Raw genomic sequence first — 6,661 nt, 5'->3', positions numbered from 1 at the left:
TCTAGTGAGGCACTGGAACAGGTTACTCAGAGAAGGTGGATACCCTTTCACAAGAAATCTTCAAGGCCAGGCTGGATGGGGCTTTGGGCAGCTTGGTCTTGTGAAAATTTCCCTGCCCATGGTAGGGAGGTTGGATTTGATAAGACTTAAATACTCTTTCTAAAACATTCTATGATTCTGTGTGATCAATCAAATTTAAAAAAAAAAAATCCTAGTAGAATAGCATAGTGCTTGTTATAAGGAGACAAGAAACACTTAAGTAGCCAAAGACCTGCATACTACAATTGCAAAATAAGAGAGCTTTGTTAAAGTTTCTTTTTATTATCTGTGTTAATTTTTCTAATATAAAATTTTAAAGAATTTTGAATAAACAAAATGAGCTATTTGAGTTTTTATTCTTCCCAGTACTTTCGTGATCCGATTCAAGGTTTCTTTTTTTCTTCTAGGGTAAAACCATTTCCATATCTGTATTTGTATAATGCATAAACTGTCATTTCCTTGTGTTACCACATAGAATAGATTTGACCATTTTCAGACTGGGAACAAGTTTTCAGAAAGATTTGTTGTGCGAATTTTTATTTTGCTGTTTCAGAAATCTACTCTGTCATTTTCTTGGCAAGTTAATTGAAAGCTGGTAACATGTCAAATACTAAAAACATTTTTTCATTCTACCATAGAAGGATAGATTATATTTTCTGATTATTTTAAATTGTAATTTTTTCTTATATTTTTATTATGGTTATTTATTGAAATTCAGGTAATATTTTAAGACAAAATGCATAATTCAGTACATCTTTTTTTACATTTGCTTTAATCACCATATGTCAACTCTTAAGTTTGAGAGCAAAAATAATCATTGTGCATGAATTCAGCTGTGAAGAGTAATATATTTTACCTAAGCTGATGTTCATATGTTTTGGTATATATTTGCCTTGGTATCCAACAGTACATTGAATAGGATCCACATATTTAATTGTTAGAAAATTTTGCAAAAAAATTTAAAGAGATTAGACAACTTTTGCCATAAATGGTCCACACAATTCTAATCTTTTCACTTGATTTTTATAGCAGCTTCTACTTTAGGGTTTAAGTTCTTCAGATGTAATTGGACCAGTGCTCAACAAAGGAACATATTCAATGTAATGTCAAAGTACTTAATTTCCATGACTTGTAACATTATTCTTTTCTATCATTAACAGATTTTTAGTTTAAAAATAGCTTCTTACAAATCAAGCCTTGCTGAATAACAAAGTAGGAGGAGCAATGAAGGAAGACTGAGGAAGGAAGGCTTGCAGAAACAGCTCTTTTTGTGTAAAAATTATCCTCTTAATAAATACTCATAAAAAACCTCTATTTTTAATGCAGTCATGTAATTCTGATTGTTCTTTATTTTCTTTTCCCAGGCATTTCTTTAACAGGCGTTATTGCAGAAGCATACACGTGCCTTTATCCAGGAACTCCTCTCTTGAGCAGTATGTGTTTATGAGTGAAAAGCAGGTGCTCTCCTTTTTGCTCATCACTATTTGGACTGCTTTCAACTGATAATGCCTTTAAAAAATGTGAAGAACACCTGCTATCTTTATATCAGAACTGGTATAACTAGTCATATTTTTAGTTTTATTGCCAAGAATATCTTGTTTCTTGAAAGCTCTTATTGGACTCTCCTACCACTGATGTCAATCTGGATCAGTCCAGCTGTACAGTCAGCATTTCTTGGCAGAACATGGTAAGAAGCTGCCTATACATGTTCTTTGTCTTTGAAACACTTAAACTGCAACTTAGGAAATAACTAATTTTGCTTTTCTTCCCTTTACCAGCATTTTTATCTATTTTATTTCTTACAAGTTGGGTCTCATGTGATTTTTACTTATTACCTACAATGCAAAGAACAGTCTAGGAATAAAGTATAATCTGTGTTTGTATTGCTGAAGGGTTTATCTTGAGATATGGACGGAATTCCTGATTATGGTATTTTAGATGATGTTCAGCTATGTGCTGTAAACGCCTAAATGTTGACTTCTGTGTGTAAGTGGAGTCCCTGTGTTCTTGTTACAGTTCATGTAGACTGAGGCTCAGTTTGGTTGCATATATTTCTATGTATATCTGCGTTCACCTGAGGAGTCTCAGGATATGCAAGTTCATGGTTCTCAGAGATATAACTGCACCATAGTGAGATCTGTCCCACAGTGGAATTTGGGAATGGTGAGCAGACCACACTCTGAATTAAATGTCTGTGTGTCTACTGCTAGAAGTTTAAGCTTCCATTATGATCTGGTGAAGTATAAAGTTTGATTGACCTGCTTCACAGTAGTGTCTATTGCTGTCTGAGAGGCTCTAGAATATCTTCTCTCACATCCTGATTCCAGTATAAGTCTGCTCTTCTGGAATATCTACCATCCTACATGGATATGTCTGATAAAGTCAAGTACCTTAAACAGCATGAGGAGTGCTGGTGCGATCAACTCAGTGGGATCTTTATGATTTAAAAATGAATTATTTATTTGTAGAATAATATATGTAATCAAATATTTTACTTTTATTCTGAAGTATATAGTAATACTTTGATTAATCACTGGAATGTTAGAATGATATTGAAGATAGACTAATTAATAAAAAAATCACACTGCCTTGCAAAATTAAATATTTCTATGCTGGATCATATTTTATAGAATTATAGAATTAATTTCACCAAGTAAATTATGTAATGTGAATTGGTTATTATGGTAACTATAATTAAGAAGTAGATGCAAATATTAAAAAAGTTTATTAAATACTTGAAAAAGCAAAATCAACTCTTTTTCTTCATCAGCACCAGTCAAACTTAGGCAAGGCAGGGGTACATTTATTTGAAAATTATCATTTGTTTTTTAGAATTAGCATCCAAATCAGATTTTTAGACTCTTTAAAAAACAAATTATAATTCAAAGTATTTTGAGACATATTTCATTATTGGATATATAAAATATACCTGGAGATTTTTACAACCCAGTTTAAGCCAGTAGGCTACACCCTATTTAATTAGGAATTTTACAGTACCTACCTGTTGAATAAATCATATGGGCAAAATCTATGATTGTCTTGATATAATTATTAAAATGAAACCTTTAAAACTTGCCCAGAGCCATTGTTTTTCAAAGATCAGCACAATTTCCTCTTCAGTGCATAAAAGTTTTTAAAAGTATTTCAATAGGAAACTTGCTAACATCATGGTATTTATAAAATAAATGTAATAGTTGTTTTTTTTCTTCTTTCATTTTCCGGAAAGCTCAGAATTCTAAAGGACACTGATGAGGAAGAAATGCAATGATGTGTGAATTAAATCTCCTGAAAAGGTTTAGAAAAGTCCATGTACAGTAACACTGATGGACAAATTAATGTTAGTAGAACTTGGATCCATTAAAATTTCAAAAAAATTTCAAAAATATTTCTCCAGCTGGATCCTTCTCTCACATAGTTTTGGTCCTTAAGAATTGACTCTTTCCCATGACCCCCAAAATGCTACTGTCTGCCTCATATTTGAACTCAATTTTTCTCCAAGGTTAAACAGCTCAGTTTAATTTAGTAAAGCACACTTCACTCAGCTGTGCTACCACAGCCTTGCAACTCATCTACTTCCCCTTACCACCACCTAGGACCATGTGGTTCTTAGCATGGTGCTTGTGCTTTCATCTACCCCATGCCCCCTACATTCCTACCTGTTACCCAGGATCATGCAGAGAGATAAGCATCAGCAAAGAACAAGTCATAAAAGCCTTTCAGGAATCAAAACAGGGGGATACAGAAGTGCAATGGTTTGTGGCTGTGTTATAATATTGCTGCATGTCTATCTCATTGATTGTAAAATGAAACTGCCATCCACATGAGTAATGCACATGGCATAGCATGATCAATAAAGTATGTTTTCTCAGATTAGCAGACATGTTCTAGAGATGATCATACTATTGGCTTACTAGTACAGAGCAAATGTTCTGCTACACACAGTCTAGTGCCTGAAACAGAGAGAGAATGTATCTGCATGTGCATATGAACCACTGCATCTCTTCGTTTTTGTTTTTTTTTTTTTTTTTGGTATGTATCAGGTTTAATAGAAGTCATAGGAATTCTTACTGGTTTTACATCAATACACACAATTAAAAAAAAATTACAGATAACTGCCTTTTTTGGGTCAACTAGGTATTTAAAGTAATGGCATTGAAAGTTGAAAATGTCCCCCTTAATGCATTTTATAGCTCCTTGCAAGGATTATATAGTCAATGCTTAAACCACGAGATTCTTGAATAAACCTTATGTGGCTAGACTCAGTTTAACACCTGGAAAGCCTGTGAGTCATGCTATGTGATCTGATTTCAAGTACACCCAAAATAAATCCCACCCACAGTTTCATATATCAACTGCACCATTGGCCATCAGAAATTTTGCTCAAAGCAACAGTGGAAGCTATGGGGACTAACAAACTCTAAGAGCTACCAAGGAAAAGGGGCTTTTTCAAGCAAAAAATTGTACATTAGACATTTGAAACAAGTTATTCATATACATGTTTATTTTATTTGCTATGTTTTAAAAAATATGAATAATGTAGTAAATATGAAAAATATGTATGCCATTTTAAATTGTGATTAAACTTTGGAGAAATACAGAATTCTATTTATTATAAGAAATTACTTTTTGTACAAGTTACCCAAAAATTTGAAGTTTTGTGATCTTTCAAGCTTTTAAATGCATAATTAGTAACCTGATGTGACAGGTGCTGATATTTTTAGCATTAAAAAAAATAAGTATAGATTTTGGAAGTTCAGGTGAAGAGAAAGATTTAAAAAATTCCAAAAGAGGACTACTCTGGTCTGAAACTAGATACTTAATAAAGTCCCCAAACTGACAAAGAAATGAACTTACTGACACAGACAAAAAAATTCCCCCAAAATAGCAAAAGCCAAATCAAACAAAAAAAAAAACCCACCAAAACTAAAAAAAAAAACACACACCAAAAACAAATCAAACAACAACAACAGGAAAAAAAAACAAAACAAAGAAAAGCAAGCACAAAATATATTACTCAAACATAGAAAACCAGCTGAAGTAATTTAAGAAATTACTAAAGAGTTTTAAAATTACTAATTATTTTGTAAGACTGATCATGTACTTTTGCCTTTGCTTTTCCTTTGAGATGGTTTCACTCAATAGAGGGAAATAGAGAGGTAAATGGAGAAGAGAAAATATTGCAGAAGTATTTTTTGGCTGACCAAATCAAGGGAATAATAAGAATTTAAAAAATATTTTACCCTTATGTAAAATATTCATTTTGTTTGGTTGAATTTCATAGATCGAAATGACTTGTCCTTCTGAACAATTTGCTAAGAATTTTGTTCAACATAAGTCATCATTCAGTTTTCAAGTGACAGGTGAATCAAGAAGCCTATCTCTTTACAGTATGCATTTTGGGAAATAATTTGATAAAATTCTTATTTCTAGTATTGAGATATAAATTTAGATCCAAGTTTTTAAGAATCTAACCAGGATTTTTTTAAAGAATCTAACCAGGATTTAATCCCACTTTACACCAATGCCATTAAGAACACCATTCAACTTACTGTTTTTCTGAAAAAAAAAAATGTCTCCCTTGGGGCAGCTTCTGCTATCCTAATATTGAAACAACTCAAAGCCAGGAAAGCTGCAAGTATGTACTTGCATGAAAGGAAAATGCTTAACTAATGCTATCAGCACTCAGCTTGAAGCTACTTCCAGAATCTGAGATAAATGTAACACACTGCCAGAAGATAAAAACTTGCAGCTACAAGAGCAGTAAAGGCCATAAGGACCTATCCTTCCTTTTCCTCCAGCCACATAATATCCCACCTCAAGGACTGAAGGCTAAATGATGACAGGGACTGAGTTTCCTCATATTACACAGATATTCCAAATTTCTTATCAGTCTGTATGAGCTGCAGTTTCACACATTTTCATTGGAAGCTATTACAGCTACTGCATTAGTTTCTCAGAAATGGGTAATTTCAGCGATACAAGACACTAAGTCACTACCTGTAAGTGAATTACATACTTCTAGTCAAAGGATATAAGCTTATACATACTCATGTACCCTATTGCCAATCAAGAAAAATACAGAGCAACATCATGAATATGCAAAAATTTAGGTTCTTTGATGCCAAGTGAATCAGCAGAAGCAGCTACACAACTACATCTTTAAAAGAATTCATCACAATTAGCATTTTCTGACTTAAAAAAAATAAATCCTGAATCTGACACAGGAGACATTTTTGCAAGGTATATGCAAGACAGATTTGGCATGAGGGAGATGTAGGCATAGAATCATGAGCAGAATCTAACAGCTGGACATAGAGCAATAAAGAGACCAGTTAGACAAAAAAGATATTTCTACGACAGAAAATAATTACAGACAACAGATTGAATATCCAAAAGTTGTTCCACCTTTATTTCCACAAAACATGCAAAATGCAAAAGTTTTCTCTGAGAAACAAACTAATTGTCAAAGTCGAATCTGCACTGTGGAAAAAATTATTTTTGGATTGATGAGAATATATTGTCTTCATTGCTTGTGATTGCCCATTTTCTTTTATTTAAATTGATCTGTGTATTATTCGTTCTATTTAACATAATCAGACAATTGTTTTGTAAATTCAGCTTT

General features: G+C 32.7%; 1 long non-coding RNA gene across 1 annotated transcript in view; it reads left to right on the top strand.

Moving 5' to 3' along the window:
- The first annotated feature begins 1,415 nt into the window (after nucleotides 1–1,415).
- Nucleotides 1,416–6,661, top strand: part of LOC140680337 (uncharacterized) — a 64,841-nt gene continuing 59,595 nt past the window's right edge. Inside the window, exon 1 of the long non-coding RNA XR_012051506.1 lies at nucleotides 1,416–1,726. This is a non-coding gene — a long non-coding RNA (uncharacterized lncRNA). The remainder of the gene's footprint in view (nucleotides 1,727–6,661) is intronic.

The sequence above is a fragment of the Taeniopygia guttata genome, chromosome 1 (assembly GCF_048771995.1).
Source record: "Taeniopygia guttata chromosome 1, bTaeGut7.mat, whole genome shotgun sequence".
Taxonomy (NCBI): Eukaryota; Metazoa; Chordata; class Aves; order Passeriformes; family Estrildidae; genus Taeniopygia; species Taeniopygia guttata.
This window is presented reverse-complemented; position numbering and strand designations above follow the sequence as displayed.